General features: G+C 45.9%; 1 protein-coding gene and 1 long non-coding RNA gene across 7 annotated transcripts in view; one reads left to right on the top strand and one right to left on the bottom strand.

Moving 5' to 3' along the window:
- Positions 1-27,136, top strand: part of Wwox (WW domain-containing oxidoreductase) — a 927,977-nt gene that overhangs the window by 823,642 nt on the left and 77,199 nt on the right.
- On the bottom strand, positions 14,730-17,799 carry LOC108348984 (uncharacterized). Its single transcript, XR_015644180.1, has 3 exons — positions 17,709-17,799; positions 15,419-15,495; positions 14,730-14,899 (listed from the first exon to the last, which is right to left on the bottom strand). It is a non-coding gene; the product is annotated as an uncharacterized LOC108348984 (long non-coding RNA).

The following is a 27,136-nucleotide window of genomic DNA, read 5'->3' on the forward strand; positions in this document are numbered from 1 at the left end:
CTCAGCCTAAGCGGGTGCCTCGGCACCTTGGCACCACTGAGCTGCAATTAAAATAACCCAGGGACTAAAGCTGGGCTTGCAGAAATAGTCTCCATTCCCTTTGGAACACCATGCATTTTCTGGTCCCCCATAGAGCAGACAAGATCTCCCCTTAAGAGTGGAACACAGTGAAATTTACTGATGAGCTGGCCACTGGCAAGAATACTGTTTGTATCTTAGACCCAATGGGGACTTGCTCCGTGGGGGTCTGAAATAATGTCTTCCATAAACTGAGCACCTGTGCAAAGAATGATCAGGGATAGAGGGAAGAAAAGGAAAGGTATACAGGGTGAGAGTTTGCCAAAGACCCTTTTTATAGACCACCTTTCCAAATGGCTACTCAGGAGATCTTATTATTCTCAGTCTTGGTCTGGGAAGGGAAATGAAGTAGAGTTTCTGAAAGTTGGCCTCACTTCAGTCAGTTCTTTATGAAGAGAGATCTTTGAAGTGATTTTGTGTGTGCGTGCGTGTGTGTGTGTGCGTGTGTGTGTGTGTCTGTATTTGTGCACATGTATGTGTGTGCAAGCATGTGTGCATGTACATGTGTGTCTGTGTGTGAATTCAAGCTGTGTCTGTTGACACGAGTGGTAGCCCAGTGTTGTGAAATGAACACAATTCTGTTTATTCATGTCCCTTAACTCAGTCTCCTAATGTCATTCCCAAGGCTGAGAGACTCCTTTGGCAGGTAGGGGACTTTCAGAAATGGAAATCTGGGGAATTTCCCCCAGTTACTTTATGACAAAGGTCGTTTGCAAGGGGAGAAAAAAATCTGAACGCCAGGCCCCAGCTACAGGGAGTGACTGAGTGACTACAGTGCAGTGGATATTCCTGGAACTGGGGAGCTTGTGTCTTACCAATTGTCCAGGGGAGGCTCTTCATGCAGGCCAATGGAGGAAGGACTGCACTGAAGCCAAGGTCCACAGAATTCTCTGTGCTTTCTAGAAAAAGTGAAAGATAGAAACTTTCTGAATGGAACTACCTGTTTTTCTTCTGTTCTTTACCCCCTATTTTCTTGCTTTTATATTTTCTTGCACTTAAAAAGCAGGAGGGGTTGTGTTTATTTACCCTCTGCTTCTGTGTCCTCTCTATATACTTTCTAGGTGCTTCTTTATAGAGGGTTGAACTATTTAAGAGTAGTGTTTTATGGTTTTGTTTTCAAGAAGGGGGACTGGAAACATGGTTCAGTTGGTAACACACACACACACACACACACACACACACACACACACACACACACACACACATACACATAAGAAAACCCCAAACCAACCTATTTCCTTTGAATCCGGCAGTATGGGTCTTTAGTCGAGGCTATAGGAAATCAAGAGACAGAAGATCCCTGGAACTACCTGGCTAGAAACTCTCTGGAAATTGGTCAGCTTCAGGTTTCCATGAGAGACCCTGTCTTAAACACTCCATCCTGCAGGGAAGCTCCTTGGGTGGAAAGGTAAACAACTCAAAATAGCTTCAGGAAGTTCCTGAAACTGACAAGATTCACTAGGCCCCTCCCTGCTAGAATAAACACTAAACGTTGAAAGTCTCTCTCAGAAAGAAGGAAGCAGAGCTGCCAAGAAGACTCTGAGACCAAACCAGCTACGTGGAAGAAGCAGAACCTAGTGGATCTGCCTCATAAGATTAGACCAAGTGAAGCACTTGGAAGGGACACTTTCTGATCTGTTGAGCTGCCTGCAGGTTATACAGTGGGCTCCAGGTTTCCCAGCTCCTGTGAGATGCCTCCTGTATTGGAATGGGCTTTGATGATGCAGCTGTCTTTGAACCATTTCTGTTCCTTTAAGTAACCCCTAACCCATATTCCAGTGAGTAATCCCAAGAAAACGCATTGGTTCATCAAGCTGGATTTTGGTGGTATCTGTACTTTGGCCTATACTAGGTTCTCTATCATGGAAGAGTGGGCATGTTTATCACAGAATATATCACCAGAAACGTTTTATCACACATCTACACACATGCATGCACATATAGGAACATGTACACCCACCATAAAAAAGCTACACATATTTTGGAGGAAGTAGAAGACTTGCAGGACATTACAAAGTAAGAGGTTTAAACCATATTATTCTAGAGAAGTTAGCTGGAACTGACACTCAGCTTAGGGTGGCAGTACACCCCCTTCCCTATCGCAGCAGAGACTAAATTAAAAAATAAATAGGTGACCAAGGAGACCTATGCCATGGGTGCCTATATTGCTTGTAGAATTTGTAATAAATGGTGCAGTTCAGATGAGGATCCTCTAAATTCCTTCTGAAAAAAAAGTTAATAGAAAAATGAAAATGTTTGTTACCTGCTATGCTCAATTATTTAGCCAGCATCTTGTGACTGAGGACAAGAGATACCTTAGTTTAAGGCTCAGCTAACTTGTCTGTAAGAAAGGAACAGGCATGTGGATGTTTTCTCTCATCTGCGGTCTCCTTTCACTTGGAACCATTGTGAATCTTGAACCTATGGATTTTCCTGAATGGGATGCTCTGCCAGAGAAGAGCAGAACTGTAGGATGCCAGGAGGCCGCACTCCGTTGCAGTCAGCAACCCACCAGGTCTTTCAAGCTTGGTAAGAGCTCTTGTTGCCTTGAAGTCACCTCCCGAAACTCAGTCCCTAGGGAGTGGTAAACAATTTCTAAAACCTTGAAGAGAACTATCTACTTCAGAAACATGTATGCGTAGAGTGCCAGTCCAGGAGGCAGCTGGACATGGTGCCTGCTCAGTAAATACATCAAGCCACTGGGATGGAATTCTAGGGTGACAGAGTTTCTAGAGTGAATTACATAATTCTTTTTTTCTGGAACTGAGGACCAAACCCAGGGCCTTGTGCTTGCTAGGCAAATGCTCTACCACTGAGCTAAATCCCCAGCCCCGAATAGACAGAATTTTAAGTTTTCTAATTTCTCATCAAACCTAAGGAATCTTTCTAGATCGTTCATGTCAGAGTCATTCCCTAGGAGTGGCATTCTATTTCTTAATCTTGTATAGGAGCAAAGGGCAGGATGTTTCTCTGGGCCTGTTGGTCACTTTTCTTATTGCTGTGGCCCGGCAGAGGAGAAAGGATTTGATTTGGCTAATGGTTTTGGGGTAGAGTCCATCGTGGTGGGGAAGGCATTGCTATAGCAGGTACCGGATGAGGAGGCTTCCGTTTGAGTAAACGAGGAGGCAGAAAGGGAGGTTCTGGAACCCTAGCCCACAGGAGGCTGCCACCCACTTTTAGAGTGGATCTCTCCTCAGTTCATCCCCTCTGGAAACATCTTCACAGACACACCCAGGGACGTGCCTCTGAGGAGCTCTCAATACAGTCAAGTTGACAGCAAAGAAGACTTGCAGTCACAGCTCCCACACCCAACCTCTGCTCCTTCTGCCTCCTCTAGCTACCTGCCCTTGTCAAAGAGAACACAAGGGCAGGGTCAGAATGGGTTCCCTTTCCCTTTGTCTCTTGGCTTCGGTAAGACACAATATCACTCTTAAGCATCCCTATACACGGGCACCTAGTCCCCTAAGCAGTTAAATCTGAGGATGTAATTGCTGGGCTCTGCTGAACCTCTCAGCTCACTTTAATCCCTGCCCTGTCTTTCCCTATACATTAAGCAAGGCTTTGACCTATTGACTATAGAGTCCCCAAAGCAGCTGGACTCCCCATTTGGAAGGCTTTCTGAAGAGGTGTCTATTAATTTATGTATTTCATTTCTGTAGGAAGCAAGCATTCTCCTTCTTGTACAGGTAGTAAAATACCTTCAGGGCAATGCAGCAACTGAAAGGCAAAAGCATTAGTGGGCAATGTTCAGCAGCTCAGTGGAGTAATACCAGGACTCTGTCCCTCTTCAGATCCCATGACATCGCCCCATGGCCCAGTCCCCTCCCAAGTCTCCAAATTCCCCTTTTGGAGGCTGCCTGTTTCATTATGTTGATGAAGAGCTGTGATAGCCAGGTTTCAACTCCTTCTATACTCTGGTTTGATGTGAGGTTCAGCTTTGCTGACAGTTCCTTTTAAAGATCTTAGCACCTCCAGTCACATTTAAAATTACCTATCCAGTCCAGCTGCACCTAGATATTTAATCATTATTAATACTAAGTGCGTTATGTAACCAATTAGATCTGTCAAAGGCATTCTGTCTCTGTATCATCAAAATGAACAGAAGGTCCAAGGGTCCATGTCAAAGCACAGATGCTCTGTGTGCTGGGGATGCTATGCCTGTGTCTGAAGACCTTCCTGTAGGTATACTTTGTAGTGCAGAGCAGGTGGCCCCATCTTGGAAGGAAAGAGTTCATTTGTGACCATGGTGTTCAACATTTCAAGAGAGAAGAATGGAGATGGGATGATTTGGGCGCCACAAACAATAGCTGCCCCGTGGCCAGGCTGAGCAGCAGTCTTGGGTTAGCAGCTCACGAAGGACCTTGCCCAAGATGGTAAATAATCATCTTGTCTTGCTCCTGAGAGATGCTGAGGCTGGATGCCAAGGAAGTCCCAAAACAGCAAACAGGAGCTATGTTAGGGCTGTGCTTTTCCAATCTTGCAGTGTTGTAATTATTCGAGGATGAAGTAACAGTATGTCTACATCGTCCTTGTGATTTAAGAACATTTATAATTTTTGTAAAACCTTAGGTTTTACAAAAAAAAAAAAACCCATAAGCAACACTCAATTAAAAAAAAAGCATCCCCCCAAACTAAAATGATGAAAACTTGCAGAGGTATATCACAGATGAAGACATTTTACAATGAACCATAAGCATTTACTGTAATGGTTTTGTAATGCATTCATTCACCATTCATTCACCTTACACCCATCCACCCATCCCTCTATCCAACCACCCATCCATTATTCACCCATTTTTTCCGTCCACCCCATTCAACCATACATCTATCCATCTACCCAACCATGTATCCATCCACCCATCTATCCTTCCTTCTGTCTATCATCCACCCATTCACTCATCCATTGGATTATAAAATGAACTATATATGATGCCCCAAAAGTTCTCAACAAAAGTCATTTGACAACTTGATGTCAATATTTAAGTATATATGCAAACACACACACACACACACACACACACACACACACACACACACACCACTTATACACGAATACTATATTTAAAAGGGCGTGTCATAGCCTGAATGTGTGTGTGTGGAGTACATTCATGTGTGCTCAAGATCATTAACCTGTGTGTGCACATAGGAGGGAGTCTAGAGGAAGACTTTGTGTGTCCTGTTATATCCCCCTTTGCCTTAGTCTTCTAAAATGGGGGCTCTCATTGGATCTGAAGGTAGGTTGGCTGGCCAAAAGCCCAGTGATCCTCCTGTCTTCCCCCCCCAGTGCACCAATGTTACATGGCCACACCTTACTCCATATGTAGGTGGTAAGAATCTAAACTCAAGGGATCCTGGTTCTACAGCAACACTCTTGCCCACTGAGCTGTTTCTCCAGCCCCATAAAATGCATGCTATGGTTACTTATCTGTAGTCCTCTGCCTATCAGTGAAGTCAGGTGTCAAGATCAGTACAAGTGGGCTTCTCCAGGGACAGCATTAGAAAAAGCCCACCCTGTGGTTCCTACACAGCAGCAGTCTGCTTTCGTTTGCAACAATGTAAAATCATTTTCTCTTTCTTCTTTGAGACGTCTCCTTTGCTGGTCTGGAACTCGCTGATTGGGCCAGCCTGACTAGCAAGTTTTAGGGATCTTTCTATTACTGCCTCCCTAGCACTGGGATTCTCAGTGCATGTCACCATGCTTGGATTCACATCAATTCTAGAGGTTCAAACTCTGGTCTTCATGCTTATATGGCAAACAGTTTACCAACTGACCCATCCACCCAGTCCCTGGAGAAAAGCAGTCCTTGGATGCTCCCTATGGACCACTCATGCCAAAAGTGAGCTCACCTCTCTCCCCATCAGCAAGGCCAGTATTTTCGAATTTGCAAGCCTTTCTTCAAATGCTCGTCATTCGATGTAAGTCAGATATGGCCTTGGTGGATGCAAACTGTGATCTTGTGCAAACTGGATGCTCGTCTTTGCATCCTGGGACTTGGAGGGATGAAGGGGGCGGGGGACATTTTTCATCTCTGTTCAGTATCTGAGCCCTATCTCCCAGTGTAAACTACACAGTAAGGGAATGTCGTCTTTTGTGTCCCTTTCTACCTTCCCCTCAGTCCCCACCTTGTCTGTCAGGCATTGTGCACTCTGCTGGATATTGACACAGATCCCCATCTCCCTGATTCCCAGCGCCTATCAAGCTACTGTAACTTTAAAAAGGATTTGACAAAGACTGCTTCCAGTAGCTGAGCTGAAATAAGAATGTCTCCGGAGTTTAATGGATCAAGTAGCAGTGATAGGTTTTATGGGCCTTTTTTACTTTAGGGCATAGGGAAGAGAGAACCAGGCAGGTTGGTTTTAAATTCAAGGATTTATGTTGTTAATCCTCCGGGCTAATTATAATTTATGGGATCTGGCAAATTAATATGCGGTTGCTATTCAAAAGTAGAGGGCAATGTGAGGCAGGCATAAACAAGCCTTGTTCATTTTTAATTTATTTCCACCAATGGAGAATATTAAATAAAATGAACACTAGGGTATTTTCCTCCAAGTTTGGCGTTCATTATTTATCTCTAAATTATGAAATTCATGTAACAACTCCTTACTTTCCTTTTTTTTTTTTTCCCCTCGAAGAACCCAGAATTCTGGAACTGTAGCATTGGCTAACTGGGAAGCCATCAGTAGCTGCATTTATGGCAGACTCAATGACCGGCACAGAGTGAGGCCACCTTTCCTAGCAAGCACGTTGCTAAGGTCTAAGATTTATCACAGAGCATGCCGTTTGGTAGTGGAACTTTTGAGTGGTACGCTAGTTTAAAACCCCCAGCTTCCTGGGGGACGAAAGTGGTAGCCCTGTAAAGGAAAGGACCCCGGTGTGTTCTGTCTTCCGGGATTTGGGAGCAATCCCAGTTTATCTCCTTCCTGGCAGATGGTGAGCTAGGGCTGACCCCGCAGTTGGACTTTCAGACTTTAATGGAGCAATCAACTCATACCCATGACCTCCTCCCCATTTCAGCGTGTTCCCTATGGCTGCTTGGGGGTCCTCTTAAATAATTCAGCTTCTCGCCCGTGAACATCTGGCAGAGAATGAATGCTCACCAGTTGTCAGCTGTGAGGCAGGTAGATCTGACTCACTGGGTAATTGGTTGCACTAGTAGAAATGAGGGTGCCTGTCCCTCCCTGCATTCTGTTCTCCTCGCAACCCCCACCACTCCCTTCCTCCTTCCAGCTGCCAGAGGCCATCAAATGCAGCTTGGAGAATCCTTTAGCTCTGGGCCCAAGGAGCAGGTTGGAGTTCTCTCCCCCCCCAACCCCCAGCTGTGTAGCTCAGATAACAGCTGGAGCAGAGAACAAGCCATTCTCTCTGCTAGAATATCTGACCCAGTTCTAACTGGAAAAGAGACCGAATAGTTTGCCCCTCAAGCCATTCTTGTCCTGGTGTGAAGGGAAAGGGACTTTAGTCTCCACCAGCCCCACCATACCACATCCCAAGGCCCCCTTTCCCGTGTCTTTAGGCCATGCCAGGAACCTCATCTTCTGCACACTAGTCAGCAGGACAACGAGGGTCCACCCCAGTGCAATGACTGCAAAGAAGAAGTGTTCGCTGGTGGAGGGAAGCTGGAGCAGAAATGGCTGGTGGTCCCAGGGTCTTTGGCTCATGTTTGGTATCTCTGCTCTGTTCTTCATCAGCTGAGTGAGGGACATATGACCTATAACCGCTGGGCTTTCTTATCAGCACAAAAAGAGTAGAATTCTAGGTTTGAGGGTGCACTTATGAGAAAGAAGATATTGAGGGACACCTGCATACTTCCCAACTTGCTATTTACGTTCAGAAAATGGAAGTGGTGAACAGGGCCTGGTGGCACACATATGTCATCCCTGGTTCATCACTAGCTCAAAGGACCGCTCTGGTCACAGAGTGACTTGAAGGACAGCATTCAGAGATGCCTCATCTCAATAAAGGCCTACACAATGGCCAGGGGCAGAGCTCAGTGAGTGAGAGAGTACTTGCCTTGCGCAAGCAAGGCCCTGGATTCAGCCCCCAGTTCAAGAAGAAAAAGCAAGAAAAGTAGTTCTGCCCTGGCTGTGGATATCTGTGGCAGCGTGTATCTGTGACCACAGCACTTGGGAGGCTGGGGCAGGAAGGTCATGAGTTCAAGGCCACTCTGAGCTACATGGTAAGATATTTGTTTCAAATGAATAAACCGAACAGAAATGGTCGTTCTGGCCCGTTCTTTCATTGTTACATGTTTTAGGGTGTTAGCACATTTCTGTAGACAACGATTTGCCAGAAGACCCAGCTCAAATTTCAGCACACATGGCGTTCCAGAGGTTCCACAAGAGCAACGCAAGGCTGGGTGGCTGTGGGGAGTAATGGGCCAGTGATATAAAGACTTCCCGGTATCAGGAGGTTGGAGTGTGTCTTTTGGGTACAACTAGAACTCAGAACTTACAAGCCACTCAGGCACTAAGACACAGGGTGGAGAGCTTTCCTCCTGTGGGTTATAAGTGGGTGGCGCTCAGCTGCTCTGGCCCTTTCTCGGTGGAGCACTCTTCACAGGAGCCCAACAAGTGCCACCCACAAGCGTGACTCTTACTGCTGGGTACCTCAACCAGGTCCCAGCCACACCTTGCTTGCCGTGCTTGTCTGACCCCTATGTCAGGTCACTGCCTAGGCTTGGTCTGAGAATCTTCATTCTTTCCCAGCTTCCTCCTCCTATCAGTACAACTTAGGTAGCCCTCCCTCTAATTCTCAGTGTATCTCTCCTCTTGGATACTTACATTTACCACAACCAGGACTCTTGTCTTAGACCTCTTCTGCAATTGACCGGCAGGGAGCAGGTTCCCTTGAAAACCCATGGAAGCTTCGGTGTGTCTTGCTGCCATCCCTTCATGTCCAGCATCCTTGATGGACTGCAGGAGCTAGAGAGATGGGTAGCATGTGAATGTCCTGGTACCCCCAAACTGTTTCCTAAGACCTGGAACATCCATTCATCCGTGGGCTTCCAGCTTCTCCAGAAACTGACGTTTCTTCTGACTTTCCCCTCTCTAAGGCTGGGTAGGGAATCGCGTTGTACATATACTCCTTTCCCAGGCAGATTGGAACAAGACACCAGGTTTGAACTGATGAAGCGGTTCCCCGCCTTTTAGATCTCAGCCTTTCTCCTCTTCTCCCACTACATAAAAGACTAAGAAAGCACTTGCGTGAAATGTTTGCACATCATTTAAATATTCATTTCCATTAATTTATTCATAGCCGTAAAGTTTATTACCTAGAATATAGCGTCATAGAAGTTTAGAGCCGGAAGACACCAGAGAAATAATCTCCTTTCAGCACCTCATTTTACAGCTGAGGGGACTGGGGTGAGGCATTCAGGAGACACCCCAAGGTCAAGTCTGGAAGAGACACTAAGGAACCTAAAGCTGTGGACAGACAAATGTTGTGGCCTCTGTCAAATGCAGCTGTATACAGCAGAGAACCTGTCTCAGTTCTGCCATCACCAGACACTCTGTTTCTCAGTAAGGTTTCCTATTCGTCATGGAGTCAGATCCTGTACCATGCCAGCCCGGAACAGGCTTCTGGAGAACTGGATGGTTCAGACACAACAGAGCTGTGGGATAGAGAGACTGAACACACAAGCACATGCATACATAATTGTAAGAATTGTGCAGAAGGCTCCAGGGCAAAAACACAAGCTCCGCCCTGGAGAACAGACATGAGAGGTCAGGGCACGGAGGAGCCCAGCCTTGTTTTCCTTGAAGTTGGAGGAAGGAGAAGCAGAAGCAAGCCATTGCAAGGGTTTTTCTAAATGGTTTCTTCAGGGTACACATGATTTTTTTTTTTAAAATCTACCTGGAAGACTAAGGGGGTGGAACAGGGGAGCCCATCATCATCAAGGCAGGTCACTGAGGGACTGGATCACTCACCTCCCACCTGTCATCTCCTGAGACATCTATTTCTGCACACGTGGGGGGAGGGTAAGATTTTAAATATGCTTATGTGAAGAAAATTACTCATGATTTCTGAAACTCAAGTTTAACTGGGTGTCCTATATTTGATAAGACAGCCCTAGGGGCACTGGGGTAGTTAGAACAACTGCGTAGCCCGAGGGACCCCGGCCTCTCTTTGCTAAAAGAAGGGCTGAGCAGGTATTGGACCAAGGCACTTTCGCCATGGTGACAAGAAGATTTTTTTAGGGATAAATGACATAAGGGCCAGGTTAGAGGCTGAGGAGGGGTTAGCTTTATGGGGATGGGAACACATCTGGGGGGAGGCAGAAGAAAGGTGTCCAAGTAAGGTACATGGAGTATCTCATGCCTAGAGTCCCCTTTGTGCTGTTAACTCCAGCTTGGGTCTCAGCATTTAGGGGTGACTGGCAGGTCTGGATGGCATTCTCAAGGTGGAATTATAGTGAGTACTTTTGGGTGATTTATATATGCCTGGCAATGAGCTCAAATAGCATGTGACCTCATTAGATATCCCCTCTGTCCCTAGGCTAGAGACAGCAGAGGCAGGATTCGAACCCACACCCGCACCAACCGGTGTTCAATTTGCAAGTAAATCTTTGGTGGGGTGAACCACGTGTTCCTACTCCCCTCGGTTGAAACCCCAAATGGGAATTTCAGGAGGAATGTATACTTTTCTTAGCGTATGTATATTGTGACAAATGGCTGAAAACAGGAGCCAGAGTATCCAGGAGTGAGCGCCCCAGGGACCGTCATTAGTTCCTGTGACTACAGTGTGCCCTTCCCAAATTCCTTTCCGTAGAATCCAAGAGGAGGGCACACTGAGTTAGGGTGACCTACATATCCAATGATGGGCGATTTTCATAAGGGAAAGGCGATTGGAAGAGGCCCCAGCCCATGTGCATGTGAACTATTCAGGCACAGGTTTGTGAACATGGACGAGAGTAACTCTGACATAAGCCAAGGAACGGCAAGGATGCAGAACGAGAGTCAGGAAGAATTCTCCTATAGAGCCTCTGAGGGAGCCCAGCCCCGTGAGCACCTTCATTCCGAAATCAGGGACCTCTGAACTGCGGAAGAGCCCATTTCTGCTGGTGTGAGCCGCTCGCCGTGTGGGATTTTGCTACCTGGCCCAGAAGAATAAACTCTTAACTATGAGTTCCCGGTATGTACCCTCCTGCCAAATTAACCAACAGCCCCAGGCAGGATTGCGGCAGACCAAACAGTGAGAGGTCATGGACGGAGGTGAGAGGTAGCTCAATGCCTCCCTTTACCTCTACTTCTTGATGACCCAGAGGGCAGTGCTCAGAGAAAGACAGCATCAGGCACATCTTGAGGGAAGGCAGACCACCCGCAGGATTACAGCAACAGGAGTGAGATTTGCCTTCCCAGCAAAGCCATATGTTGGTCTTCACCCTACTTTGATGAACCCATGTATCTCCCATCAGGAAAGGGACTTGTCCCCACACGGCAGATACTCTACTCCCATTCAGCTACCTTGGAAACCTAATAGCTTCTTATCTTTATATTCCTTGGTCCCCAGGGCTGTTGGTGCACAGTGCTGCTGTCCTCTTTGATCAGACCTTTTTTCCCCCAAGCCATTTCTCCACCAGTATAAGCACAATTCATAGAGGTGCACGTAAGAAATTGGTGAGGGAGGTACTAATTCCTTGAAACTATCCCTCAACTATGAAGCAAGGGAGGCCACTCAGGGTATGAGCCACTCAGCTAGAGGCCGGAGGGAGGCCAGGAAGTAAACCGTACAACTGCTTTTGTGACCAGCAAGACACAGCTTGCCTTCAAGCTACTTAGCAACCACACCAAATCCTCAGTGGCCATCAGTTACTCCACATTCAGAGTCCAGAGACTCAATACAAGCCAGTAACTAAGGTAAAGTCTCACCAGGGATCAACAAATGACACAAGGGTATGTGCCTGGAGACGGTCCCTGGATAGCCTCCGGTCCTACCTTGGACCTTGAACCAAGAGAACCCTCCAAGGATTAAAGGACCAGGGTAGAGACTTCCAGCTGGTATAGAGAAAGATGAGGTCACAGAGGAAAGACCGCATAAGCTCTGAATTGTTTAAGTGGCCAACAAAAGAGCGAACACATATGTAAGTTCAGCAGAGAGGTCTTTATCTTTGAAAGGGAGAGAAAGAAACACTCTGTCTGCTGTAAGTAACCACGATTAGCATGTGTGTGCCTCCCGGTCTTTTTTCTGTCCTCCTGCTGCGATCACCCACCTCCACACATCTGGGATGCTGCGTCGAAATTTTCTTGACATACATCCCATCTTGTTGTTACAAAGACTTCGCTGCCATTCTTATTGGAGGAAATGCATCCGCTTATCCTCTTCTGTACCATTGAGCATTTAAATGGTTTTAAATACTTTTGCTGTCAGAAAGAGTGTTCTGATAAACATCTCTGTGCATAAAGCAGTTTCCACAGTTCCCATTATGCCCTTAGGATAGATTCCCAGAAATGGAATTACTAGGTCAAAGGTTGGGCACAATTTTTTTCTAAAGGTTCCTGAGTCATATTGCCAAATTGCTTTTCCAAAAGATTGGTCGCAATTTAAATGAGCAAAATCAGCCTTTAAGAGTCTGGTTTCTTTGAGCCAGTATTGAATGCATATTCTTTTTTTTTAAAAAAAAATCATTCCTAATACAATAAACAAACAAGTGGCAAGTTATTGTTGGTTTGGGGGCTTATTGTTTAATGCCCGAAAGAGGGAGAATTGGAGACTCTGAAGAAAGAGCAAAAATTTAATTTGTGACATTCACCTGGCCATTTGGATCAGATGCCATCCATCTAAAGAGATTTCCATACATTTGTGGAGGAAAGCATGCTTTGGGAGATGGGGTGGTAGCATCTTCTGGAGGTGATGCTCTCTCAGAACTGGGCCCCCACTTGCAACTCTCGAGTTTCTGTAGCTGCCTTGTAGTTAGCAAGTTACACAAGCAAGCATCAACGCTGGTCAGGGACCCCGCTGTTCAAATGGTGTCGCCACTGCAGTCTCATCAGGTAACGGTTATAATCACTTGCCAAAGGTACACGTGTAGAAAACAGTCCAGCAAGGACCGGAACTGGTCAGGAGAGAGGTCAGCACACCGCCCACTTCCCCACATCACCCTTGGAAATGTGACTCACAGTGACAAGCTTCTCTGAGACACTAAACGACTATGTCCTTGAAGGCAGGGCCTGGTAGCCACACATCAGAAGCATGGCAGTCTTCCTTCCATGGACGACCCTTTCTGTACTTCCACAGTGCCCAGGGTGTATGGTGACCTCTTGCCAGGAACTCTTATTAACAGCGGCATCTATTTCACATGGTGCCCAGAGCAAAAGACCCTGCATTCATATCCCGTGGACACTATAATAAATCTCCAGAAGCTAGGTAGTTGAAAATAGGTATTTGTGAACTCGTGTTTGGGAGCTAAGGAACCTGAACGTGCTGCTGTTGCTAGAGACTTTAATAGAGGGTGATTCATTCCTATCCTGGCTTCTGCTAGGTCTCACCGTTCCTTGACTTGTAGTGGCACTAATCGAGTCTCTGTTTCTGTGGTCTCATGGTCTCTTCTGCTTTGATCAGTCTGAAATTTTCCTCTGCCTTTGGTGTGTGTGTGTGTGTGTGTGTGTGTGTGTGTGTGTGTGTGTGTGTGTGTGTGTTGCATGTGCCCTAAGGCCAGAGGTCAGCTCAGGTCCTCCCTCAGACACCATCTCCATTTATTTTACTGAGACAGGGAGGGTCTTTCATTGGCTTAGAACTCTCCAAATAGGTCAAGCTTGCTTTAAAGAAAAAGTCAGCTGAACTCCAAAGGTATCCGTAGTGTTCTCATGACTTAGGTGGAGGTGACATCACGAGGCTCCTTCCTTAGGAAGGTAACCCAGATTCTCACTTTGCATGACATCTTGAGATCATGAAACCATCCCAGGAAATATGAAATGGTATCTGAGAGGGGTTGGGTTGTGGTCATAGTTCAAAGATTGCATCAAGGGGTCTCCCCAGTGTGTGTGTATGTGTGTTCGTGTGCCTGTGCATGTGTGCCTCTGTGTGTGTGTGTGTGTGTGTGCCTGTGTATGTGTGCATGCCTATGTGTGTATGTGTGTGTGTGCCTGTGTATGTGTGCATGCCTATGTGTGTGTGTGTGCGTGTATGTGTGTGTGCCTGTATATGTGTGTGAGTATGTGTGTGTGTGTGCCTGTGTATTGTGCATGCCTATGTGTGTGTGTGTGTGTATGTGTGTGTGTATGTGTGTGTGCATGCCTATGTGTGTGTTGGGGGGGGTAATTCTATCTGCTTCCCCAGGGAAGCAGGCATTGGTAAATTACTGAGAAGAAAGAGTCTCCAAATTCTACACCGTGCTAGGATTCTGAAGGCACTAGATCGTGCTGGGAACCATTCCATTCATCCTCAAAAGCAGCCTCTCATCTCTAATAATAAATAAACCGAACATCGGATATTAAAACAATTTATCCTCAGCATTGGAAAAGAGGTTGTGTTGTGTGTGTTTGAGTGTGTGTGTATGTTGTGTGGAATATCCAACCCACACCCACACCCCCCAGTATCCCACCCCCAGTAACTCTAATACTCAACAAATCCAACCAATATGTTACAGATTTAATACAGCATCAGGCTCCCCCAGGTACAATAAAATACCAAGTTAAGAGTATTAATTCCTCACCAGCCGGATGGGTCCCAGCTGTGCACACGCGTGTGGGGCGTGAGGGTGTACGCTCAGCGGGTGCAGGTGCTGACGGCGCTGTTCCACCTCGGAGCACGCGGGCCGGGAACACAGCTGTTTCTCAAATCCTCCGCCACTCGCTGCAAGCCCTCTATGAAGTTGTGCTGCCTCTGGGTACAATTAAAAGCTGTATATACATTTCACCAGGTAGTGTTAGAAATTTAGGCTGAGCCAAAAAAACGGAAAGAGAGAAGGTGGGAGGGAGAGAGAAACGACTCCCTCGTTAAGGCTGGCATTAACCTCCTTACCCTGCCTATTGAAGCAATAAAGCTTCCAAATGCCTCATGGTCTCCAGTGTTAGGAGCGGAGAGTTGGGGCGTGGAAAAGGTGTTAGAGAGGAGCCTCCCCATCTTCCTCCTGTTCCTTCCGTTCTTCCCTCTTTCCTGTTTCCCCTTTCTTCTTTCTTGCCTCGTTTTCTCTTCCTCCCTCCCTCCCTTCCTTTTTTCTTTCTTCTTTCTCCCTTCCTCTCTCCTTCTATTTTTCCCTTCCCTCCATCTCCTTCTCTTTCTTTTCTTTCCCCATTTCTGCATTCTTCTTTCCTCTTTCTCTCCTCTTTTCCCACTTCACCTCCCTCCCTGTCTCTTATTCCTTCCTCTCTCCTTCCCTCTTCTTTCTCTCTCTCTCCTTACCAATTCTTTGCTTACATCTCCCCTTCTCTTTGCTTCTGCCTCAGCATCCAGGTCCTTCGCTGTGGAAACCTCTAAGCCTAAGCCAAGGAAGATACAATTAGAAGAGCCAAGTTGACGGTGGAAGGCCTGGGTCTGGTGCACCTTTTGGGGAGAAAGGTCACAATACTTCACTTACTTCTGGCTTCACCTTGGGAATCTGACTGATTTTACAGCGTGGGCTTCCTTCTGTGGCTGCCCCATGTAGTAAGTCTCCTGGAGCCCAGCTGGGGCTCCATGGGGCAAAGATAGTGACTAACTCTGTTCTGTGGCCCCAACATCCACAGAGTCACTGCTCCCAATGCAGGAACCAAGAGCCACTCTGGTCTTCCTTTGTCTTCACGAACACAAAGAAAACCTGAACTTTCCAAAGAGGATCTCCTCCCACAGGAGGAGGAGGCCAAATCCTGTCATTGTATGCCTGTGCCTGGCCAGTGGTTTCAATCACAGTCCTGCTGTAGATGAGAGAAAAGGGCGGGGCCAGGAAAGCCACAGTGTCCCATCAGCAAAGTGAGCTGGACATGCGTGAAGCCTGGTGGGAATTCACTGTCTCTGAATTCACTGTCTCTGGCCTTAGAAGAGGACATAAGAGCTACGGATCTAGGCATGGATGCCTTTTTAGAGTATAGAGGCAGATATAGCTGGGGCTATAGGATGCTATGAAGCTTAACACCTTACCCTGCAAAACTGGTTTCGATGCATCCACCTTGCCGTGGAAAACAATGCTGGCAGATGAAGAAACACTGCGTGCGTGCGTGCGTGCGTGCGTGCGTGCGTGCGTGCGTGCGTGCGTGCGTGCGTATAAGCCAGTGATAGGCGTCAAATATCTTCCTTGACCACTCTCTACCTTAGGTTTTGAGATAGGGTCCCTCTCTAAGCCTAGTGTAACCTGACTCAGTTGGGGTGTCTGTCCAATGATGGCCCATGATCTACCTGTCACTGTCCATATATCGAATTTCAGTGGGTGCCGCTCCTCATCTTTGGGCAGCGAGTGCTTTCATCCTGTTCCCAGACACTGTGGTGGGCTCACCCTTGTATAAGTTCTCCATCGCTCCATGACAGTATATTTTTCCCCAAATTAGTGAATGATGACATTGAGACCCCGTAGGAACCAACAACCCTTTGGTGGCCCTGTTCCGTAGGAAGCAGAGACTGTGATCAAAATAGCTTGAGTCCCAGTCTCTAGGATTTCTCCCTCCCGTACCTTTCTCAGACAGTGTGATATAGAATCCAAAGCCTCACCTGTCAGCTGTGGGAACATGAAGTAAAGGGAGTGAACTGAATTAATGCCAGTTAAAAGCAGAAGTACTATAAAGAATCCTGTCAGACAGCATTCTTGATCCTGGGAAAATTCATACCCCCTCACCATCCGATTAACGAATCAAGTAGAATAGATTGATGCATGGCAGCCGCCCTTTAGAAGTAGGCAGTGTCGGTGGTCTGATTAAACCAATACCCTCCCTGGCTCTCCTGCTTGCCTGGATTCACAAGCGAATCAGTGCCATTAGGAGAAATTACTCCGAGAGGCCCAGCAAAGCACAGCTAAATAAACTCTGCCATCTCCAACCCTGCGATTGTCTTATTAAATAATCTCGTTCCGTTTAAGTGTGGACCAGGAGCTCCTGCCTCCGAAAGCCCGCCTGATTAACTATAGCCTTGGCCTCCAGTTGATTTTATAAACTTCGGATGGTGCCCCAGAGGGCAAAGCTTCCTGTTGTCAATTCTGCCTGTTGCTATAGATACCGAACTCCACAATCAGTAATTAGAGCATGCCCCCTGCCCCAGAACTGGTCAAATGGTGCGGCATGCTTGGCAAATGGTCTTAAAAGCACCGCACTGGAGTGGAAGTCGATCTCCAATAGTGACAGGGTTTGTTTTATTCATAGACTTGAAGGGAAAAAAGAAAGACTAGTTTATTGGAAAGCATAGTGGGACGTAAGTAATCATCGTGGCTTTTATTTTGAAACAAGTCTCATATAGCCTAGTTTGGCCTTGAACTCCCCGAGTAGCACAGGGTGACCTTGAATGTTTGATCCTCTTGACTCCACCTCTCAAGTGCTGGGATCATCTATTCCCAATGTGTGTGGTGCTGGGGACCAAGTTCTGGGCTCCCTTCATGAACGCTCAGCAAGCATTCTTCCAACTGAGCTACATCCCAGCTCTCCTAACAATGCAACCGAGCTGAGTTAGTTTCCTTATTGGGGGCGGGGGTTGTTAATGACAGGAAACGAAGGTCATTCAAAGACCACCTTACCTGACATGCCCTGTGAAAGTTGGGGTCCATCTCTCCATATCTTTCCTGTGGAGCCCTGAGTGCGGTCCTCAGCCCTCTTCCATCGTTGTCACTGTTGGTGGCAGAAGGGAGGCGGCAGATAGGTTTATGCTATTTAGTGTAGGGAAGCAGGCCTTGATGTGTGTGTCTTAATGCACTTTGACCAAGGCGGTCTGAAGTGCTTACCAAATGTGCAACCATAGACGTTTTCTTGAAACCAAAACCAGTGCAGCTCCCCAAAGAGGAGAAGAGTGAGAAGGAAGGTTCACGAAAGCTTGTTGGATGCTGGTGGATGTTAATTAAAGATGGCGGCGCTGACCTCATTTCTAAACGGGAGAAAACAAATTCTCAGAGAATAATTGACTTTCCCAAAATTGCTCGTTTTCTTGTCACACATCTGGGATTAAAATCTATTTCTTTCCGACTCCAAATATACACTTATTTTTTTCTAGAGGAATATTTCTCCCAAAGTATTTGGGGCTCTCTGCTCTGCCCATTTTTCAGTTTGAAAATCAATTCCGAAGTTCCAAATGATGCATATTTAAACTCGTGTTAAAATTTCCTCACAAACACTCCATTGCCGGCATGGTCTGCCAGGCTGAAAATCTCATCGACGTTTCCAAAGTGCCGTCAATTGTATTTTTGACTCCTTTAAAACCTGCCTAATTGCCTTGTTGATTTCAAACACCCTGAGAATGCTTCCCAAATGCTTACAACATCCAATAGTGTGGGGAGATAAATGGTTTGCAAGGATGATTTGGGACATGCAAATGAAGCTTCCAGAAGAGAGTATGTTACCTAAATCCTGACCTGATAACAGCTAGGGAATCTGGCCATGTTTCAAGCGACATTTTCTTATGAGATGACTAACAGCAAGTCTGAGATGAAGTAGACTTCAGCCTGCATCCAACTGCAGAGAGATTAGCTTTAACCGGAGTTCAGTGTGTCATTGTGTCTCCCAATGGGACAGATTCTGGGCAAGACTCCATTTGGATGGGGGTACTTCACAGCTTTAACAGGGAGAGGTCTTGAGAGCGACCATCATGCCCATCGTTCTAAGGGCAGAGAGAAAATATGCCAAATGCATATTACTACAGTTACCGATAACAGTACCAGTACACACTTTAAATACGTTTACTTTCGTGTATTATTCCTACCATAATTCCTACCTCAGAGAAGTATCATTATCTCTTTGTTACCTAAGTTCCTTTTTCACTTGTCAAATATTTACTGGATTTCCCTATGAATACACACACACACACACACACACACACACACACACACACACACACGTACATGCATATACACAAAGAAACAGCAATACAGAGATATGCACAGAGAAAGACAGAGACAAAGAGCGAGGGAGGAATGGAAGGGGGCAGGAAGGGAAGCAGCTAATCTTTGGAGTCAGATAGAACTTAATTTGGAAAGGCAGGAGAATCATATTAACAGAAGGACAGAAGAATGGTTACCAAGGTGAAAAAAGGACAGACAAGTAAGTATTCACGATAGGTTACTCAGCTCCAGGAAATGGACGTACAAAATACTGTACATCCAGCAGGTAGGAAAGCCGAACTGGGAGGTCAGAGGTGGACCCTGAACTCCAAACAATGGAACTAAGACAGAAGGAATCCCAGAGGGATTGGGGATCTCTGTGTGCAAGCTAATGGAAGCTGAAGGTAGAACAGTGTGCCTGCCGTCTAGGGAAGGTACAACATAGGCAATGCCTTTTTAAAAACTTGGATTTAGTTTTTAAGTTTAAGATTGAGAAATACATGCAGGGGCCAGAGATACTGCTCAGTGGTCAGAGGGGCTCGTTGTCTTGGAGAAGACGAGTCAGATTCCCAGCAACGACCTTGGGCAGCTCACAGCCACTTATCATTGTTGCTCCAGGGGGCGTGACGCTCTCTTCTGGCCTCCCCTGCACTTGCTGCACATACGCTCACACCTTTATGAAGCTGCATGCATGTATGTGCACACACACATGCACACACGCATGTGCACACACGCACACATACAACATAGAAACATTTTAAAGTAAAGATGAGATGTGTGGTTAAAATATTTACTTTTGAATAGAAATGTCTTCCTGTGGTTAAATATAAAAAAGTAGACGACAAAAGACAGCATGTGGATGTGTCTATGTATCTATCTATACATCGTTCTTATACATGTACATATACTCTGCCCTACAGAATCTCCAAATTCCTTCTTGCCTACTCTTCTCCTGAACCTCTGTTATCATTTCTCTGTGCATCTCATAGACACCTCTATGCAGTGATGCGGTGATGTGTTATTCTGTTAATGTTCTCCCTGTCCTATAATACTTCATTTCTTCCACGTGACAATATATCTTAGGGGTGGCCCCAAATCAGCATAGAAATGATGTCTTCATTTTTTTTTAACAACTGGCGACTATGTCCCCGCACGGATATTTCATAATTCACTGAACTACTTCCCTGTTGATGACATCTGGGTTGTTCCCAATCTCCTGCCCTTGCAAATTGTGCTGCCACAGGTAACCTCTTGCAGAAGGCATTTCCCACGCTTCTGAGCAGATTTGCAGGATGGAGCCTAGAGATGCACGCATTGGTCATTTTTTATAGATGGAGACCGGTTGTCCTGCGCAAAGGATGCTCTGCTTGCCATTCCCATTGTACAGAATAGGACAGGGAGAGTAATACTTCTTGGCCTCCTCCCTTGGGCGGAGATGGGGAGACTATGTTGTAGGAAGCTAGTGCATGGCCCCTGAATATCCTTAAGGAGAAACGTTGGGGCCACAGAAGATGTACCTGAAGAGTAAAGCACACTGAAGGCCACACAGAGCAGACTGAAGGCCACACATCTATGTAATGTGCCTTTGTCCACAGGGCAGTGTGTTTGTCCTGGGCTGATGTACAAGCGAGAGAAGAAAAAGGCATCAGATAGGCTTGCTGCTGAGGAGGAATTGGGAGTGACTTATGAGGCAGGGGAATGCTGACAGTTATTTTGACCCTACTCAGTGCTGTTATCCAATAAGAAGGAAAGACAGAGAGATGGGGAAGATGGTGCCACGGTGAGCAAGAAACCTTCTGTTCTTTCTGGAAACCCCTTTTACCTTGGCCCTATTCAGAGATCTTGCCTACCATGCCAACCCATGGTAGATTATCATGCACCTAATTTCGCGAGTCCCAAATCTCTAAAAAGCAAACCAGTTCTTAAAAATAATAGGTTTAATAGCTGAAATACATTTTCTAAATGCTCCCAGAAACCTCATAAAGCCCTTATTGTTCCTGTCACAGGTAAGAAAATTGAGGGTCAATAGAGAGGTTAAATGGTTCTGCCAGGTTCACACAGCTGTTGTGTGGTTGAACAGATTAGACCCGGTTTCTTTTCCGTCCTAGGCTTTCTGACTTGTTGACTCCAGCAGTAGCTAGGGTGGGTAGAAGGGGCAGGGGGTTTATTTTCCAAAATGGATTTCACCAAACTGGAGGAATCTAGTCCACAACAACCAAATGGTTTCTCAACCATTAGGGTGAGTACATCTGATTGAATTTGAAAAGTACATTTGTAAACTGGCAGGGGTGGGTTTGAAATCAGCAGCTAGAGAGCTAAGCAGAGAGGCTGCATATCTTTCCATCAGTTAGTTCACAATTCGACCAGGAAAATAAAAAGTGGCCCCAGTGAAGGTTTGGATTCCATTGCCAGTCAGGAAACCCAGGCTGGCATCCCGTATCTCACACATAGGCACAACTGTAAGCCAATGTGAGGCAAGCCAGAGCCAAAGGCCTGGTCACCCTTCTCTGGGTTAAAGATGTAATTTTCTGTATGCTAACAGAGAATTCTAGATCTCTGTCTCTGCAGAATGGCTTTGCAGATGGGGTCACACATTTTGAGGCAAAGAGAATGAGCTGGTCCCGAGTTTATAAACTTTTGGGTTCAAAGTTAAGATGTAGTTTGTGTAAGTTGTATATGAAGGAACGCTCACTTCTAACTATCTGATTTTTAAAATAGTAACAAAATTAGTGAATGGTCGTACTTTAAAGCTGCATACATTAATTTTAGACCGCAGAAAACAATGTTTTTGCTGACAGGAGCTGGAAATAGATGTCTCCTGAGAGGCACAGCCAGAGCATGTCAAATACAGAGGCGAATGCTAGCAGCAAACCACTGAACTGAGAACAGGACCCTTGTTGGAGGAATTAGAGAAAGGACTGAAAGAGCCGAAGGGGCTTGCGACCCCATAAGAATAACAATGACAACCAACCAGAGCTCCCAGGGACTAAACCACTACCCAAAGACTATACATGGATTGACCCATGGCTCTAGCTGCATATGTAGCAGAGGATGGCCTTGTAGGGCACCAATGGGAGGAGAAACCCTTGGTCCTGCCAAGGCTGGAACCCCCCCAGTGTAGGGGAATATTGGGGGTGCAGATGCGGAGGGGAACACCCGTATAGAAGAAGGGGAGGGAGGTGGGATAGGGGGCTTATGGACGGGAAACTGGGAAAGGAAATAACATTTGAAATGTAAATAAAAAATATGTCCAACAAAAAAAGAAAACAATGCTTTGTATGTAATAGGACTGATACTTTAGACATTGTGATGGCTTAACACCTAAGATGTCAGGGACACTTCCTTAAAAAATTTAAGTGTTTAATTCAAAAATTAAGCATATGAATATTCTCCCTCCTTGTGTGTCTGTGTACCATATGCTTGTCCAGTGCCAGTGGAGGTCAGCCAAGGGTGCCAGATCCCCTGGAACTGGAGTTACAGATAGTTATGAGCTGCTACTTGGGAGTAGAAATGGAACCTGGGTCCTCTGAAAGACCACCAGTGCACTTACCTCTTACTCAATGTCTCCAGCCCCCTTTACATGTTTTATCAGCATATATTAGTTATAATTAGTGATGGGTATGCGTTTATAATGTACTTTGGTTGTAGTCACCCCTCTTGATCTCCCCGTGCCATAGTTTAATTTCTGTTGCTGAGATAAAATACCCTGAAAAAAGAGGCTTTTTAATATATCCATATGTGTTTGTATACACACACACACAACACACACACACACACACACACACACACACACACATTTTTAAGTACTTACTGTAGTGACTGCTACTCAACCCTGAGAAGATTACACTGTACAAGGAAATATTAAATAATAGCAAACATTACAGCTAGTATGACTTATACATCAGTGCATTTGTATGTATACAAAATGAAGATCAGGTCCTGAAGAGGCTGGGAAGATTCTCTCTCATGCATGAGGTTACTTAGTGCTTCCTAGAGGTTCTTTGGGAAGACTTAAAAACCAAGAGTCAGGATTGCAGGGCCCTTGCCTGTCCTGTTTGACATTCTCTTCCCACTCAGGGGGATACACTATGGTCTCATGGTCTACACTCCAATGGCTGGTCAGTTAGGCACCCCAATAGCAAATGAACTCAGAGTAAACTGGGACTCAAAAAGTGCTTCCGGTCTGGGCTTCGTCCAAATGGGAATCCTCAGAGTGTGGAGATGGGTTCTCATGTGACTGTCATTAAGAACGCCAGTTCCCTGGCTGTTCTGATGGATTCTCAAGTTGTAGGGCAATGAGCTACTGCTGGAGGGCTGGCCGGGAGGACCTGGGACCCTTGCAGTAGGAAGGAGCAAGGGTCGAATTCCGGAGACCACAGCCTTCTCAGCCACCAGTAAAGGTCCTGAGGTGACGAGCCTCCTATGAACTTGGGAGCCACACATTTCCTTCCCTGTTCCCTACCTCCTAGGTCTTCCTACCACGCAGGATGGTATCTTCTTGAAGGGATGGCAGTCCTAGCAGCCTGCTGATGGCCTATTGAGTCCTAGAGGTCCATTGTACAAGGGATAAACAGAGTACCAAGATCAAAGGAAGAAGTTCTCCTCAAAAGCAGTGTGTGCCCCTGAGAGAGATGGGTGCTTAGGAAGGAAACTTTGCTTGTAAATGAGAAAAAGCAAACGATCCTCCAAACCCAGGAGGATTTGAGGTATTTTACAACTCATCTCCCTACTTAGGAGAGAAAAATTGAACTGCTGTTTGTGGCGGTTTTTTTTTTTTTTTTTTTTTTTTTTTTTTTTTTTTCCCTCTCTCAGAAATAAGATCCTTGAGTAGGCTCGAACAACTTAGGAAATTTTAAGCAATGATCCTGGATGGCATTGCCACAGGAATGTCTAGAGTTGAGTACAAGGCTGGCCACCCAGGAGCCCATAAACCAACTTTTGAACCTCGGTGTACTGACTCCAGCCATGTAGTGTTCAGATCATGCTTGAGGGATAGATGTTTTGCTCCTTCCATGGTCTCTTTGTCCGTGAACTGACTTCAAATACTAATTTCAACAGGTGGTTAAGCTGGAGTGAAACCTTTAGTTCTACTACCCAACACATGCAGAAACACACACACACACACACACACACACACACACACACATACTGCATGTGATCAAAACAAGCAGCTCTAACACTTTCTCTTCTGTATTGGCAAGCAATCATACCTGTATGTATGGGTACGCGTGCCTGTGCCTGTGTGCACCGGAGTAGAGGTCAAAGGTTAACGCTTGCTCTGCACCTCAATTTTTGAGACAAGGTCTCTCACTAAATCTGAAGCTCGCTGGTTAGGTTATACTGGTTGTCCGTCCAGTCTCAGGAATCTTCCTGTCTCCCCTTCCCAGGGCTGGGCTTACAGGTGTGTGCTCTCTCCCAACCTTCTTGGCGATTCAACTTCATGCTTGCCTAGCAACCACTTTATCCACTAATGCCAGCCAAGCCATTCTCCAGACCCCTGAAAGACTCCACGACCTCACTTGGCTGTATAAGTTTGTTTTTGTCCGTTTTGAGAGTGTTTGGCTGTGTAGCCCTGGCTGGCCTAGAACATGTTATGTACACAAGATTGACCTTGAACTTGTGGTGACCCTCCTTCCTCTGCCTCCTGAGTGCCGAGCAGAGGCATGGGCCATCATCGCCCTTGGCTTTGTCAGTCAAATTTAAGTTTGCAGTCAAAAAGGTAAACTTGAAAGAGCAGACGTCAGCTTTTTCTCAGGCAGGATTAGGTTAACTCTCAGCTTTGGAACCTGTAGGTGATGAATCCTGATTAAGAATAATTCTCTCTTTATAGAACCATTCAGGACAAACAACCTCAAACAGCCACGGGAGGTGTTAAATGAACGCTGCTCTGTCATCCAAAATAACCAGCATTTATTTGGGAAAGAGATTGGCCAAATCTCTCACGATCTTGCAGGAACCATCTGAACTTTGGGTCGTCCTCCACACTGGGTCCTTTTTCTCTCTGTGGTTTCCTTTTGTCCCTCAAACACCCTTTTTATTTTTCCTTAAAAAAATAAGACAACCAAATAAATCCCATATAACCTTTTGAAGTCAGTCCTTATACTGTCATTTGCAAAGTGCTTTACAAAAGTGAAGTGCCTTCATCCTCTCCTTCACCCTCTTCTTTCTAAGTTCAGTTGTGAACGTGCAGCTTGTCCGACGTCCCGACCCTGCTGAAAGAGAGTATCTGGATTGTTGAAGTGGCCAAAAGAAACAGGTCTAACTCTTTATCACATCAATGTGTTTTACACTGGGATTTGAACCAGATAGAGGAGGAGCTGGTTTGTGGTGGGCCTGCTGGCCGGGCCTTTGCCTCAGCTTCCTCAGGGATGCCTGGGGTTTGTTCCTCTCCTTAGATTTCAGAATCCTGGCAGGCAGAAGCCTCAGCGAGATTTTCCTTCTGCCTCCTCATAAAGAAGTTTTTACAAAGAAGTCGCAGGCATGCTGGTAACCTTTCTAGCTTGCTTCTGTCTTCTGACTCTAGGGTACAGCTCCCTCTTCCCCTCCACCCATCCCAGTTAGCATGGTACGCAGTCAAGTTCTTTATTATTAGTTTAACAGCTTTATTTGTATAATCCAGTGAGTGAAGCCATACATTGTACTGAGCTAATGGAATGCATATTGTAATTTCTACCCCCAGTCATCCCCCTGCCCCGACCTTGCCCTTTACCTAGAACCTAGAACATTGTGTTATTTATTTCATGTGTATGACTCTTTTGTCTGCATTTGTATATGTGCCCCATGCACAAGCCTGGTGACTACAGAAGTAGAACAGTGACAAAACCGGATGTAGATCTCTCCTGAGAGACACAGCCAGAATATGGCAAATACATAGGTGAATGCCAGCAGCAAACCACTGAACTGAGAATGGGACCCCTGTTGAAGGAATCAGAGAAAGGACTGAAAGAGCTTGAAGGGGCTCGAGACCCCATATGTACAACAATGCCAACCAACCAGAGCTTCCAGGGACTAAGCCACTACCCAAAGACTATACATGGACTGACCCTGGGCTCCAACCTCATAGGTAGCAATGAATAGCCTAGTAAGAGCACCAGTGGAAGGGGAAGCCCTTGGTCCTGCCAAGACTGAACCCCCAGTGGGCGGTAATGGGGGGAGGATGGGGAGGAGAACACCCATCGAGAAGGGGAGGGAGAGGGGTTAGGGGGATGTTGGCCTGGAAACCGGGAAAGGTAATAACAATTGAAATGTAAATAAGAAATACCCAACTTAATAAAGATGGAGGAAAAAAAAAAAAGGAGTGTCAGATCTCCTGGCACCAGAGTTACAAGCAACCGTGAGCTGCCACATAGATGCTGGGAACCAAATTCTCGGATCCTCTGCAAAAACAGCAAGCGCTCTTGACAATGGAGCCACTTCTCCCTGCTCAGGTAAATCATTTAACAACCCAGGATCTTTCTGGAATTCAAAGGGACTCAGCTTTCCCAGGGAACCCCATTATGTGCTTTTTCAGTGGCTGTGGGTGCATAGATCACTGTCGCTCCCAAACCCTGACCCCTGCTCACACTGCAAGAGGAACAAAAAGTCCTTGAAAAGAAGGTCGTAAAGTTTCGAACAGGAGGTGGGGAAAGAGGTGGCTTTCATTTTCATGTGTTTATACTAAGGCTCTTTACATCAATTTTCCTCTATATTGTTGTTCGTTTATTTGTTTTAATTTTAATGGCATATGCGGTTCGGGTTTTTTTTTTTTTTTTTTTTTTGATGACACGGAATGAGGCCTTATGAAACGTAAGCCCTACTGTGTGTTCCTGCTGCCCTTGTTCATGGCTGGCACTGGAGTGCTCTACACCGTTTCAGTAGTTTTAAAAGTCAGTACATGCTCCACATTTTCCTAACGGGAGTTAGGCAGACATATTACTTAACTAGGTGTGTAGAATTCGGATAGAACACGGGGCAGTAATGGACTGACCTTGGTCAGTCTCCAGCAAGCGTTTCTCTCCAAAAACCTTCACACTAATTTTTATTTTCAAAATCAGAATTGGTTTCTTTTGATGTTTTCCAAAGGAGAGATTACTATAAAATATGATGAATTCGTACAAGTATTCCAGGAAAAAACAAAAAGGCTGGAGCTTACGCTA

The sequence above is a fragment of the Rattus norvegicus genome, chromosome 19 (genome assembly GCF_021556685.1).
Source record: "Rattus norvegicus strain SHRSP/BbbUtx chromosome 19, alternate assembly SHRSP_T2T, whole genome shotgun sequence".
NCBI lineage: Eukaryota > Metazoa > Chordata > Mammalia > Rodentia > Muridae > Rattus > Rattus norvegicus.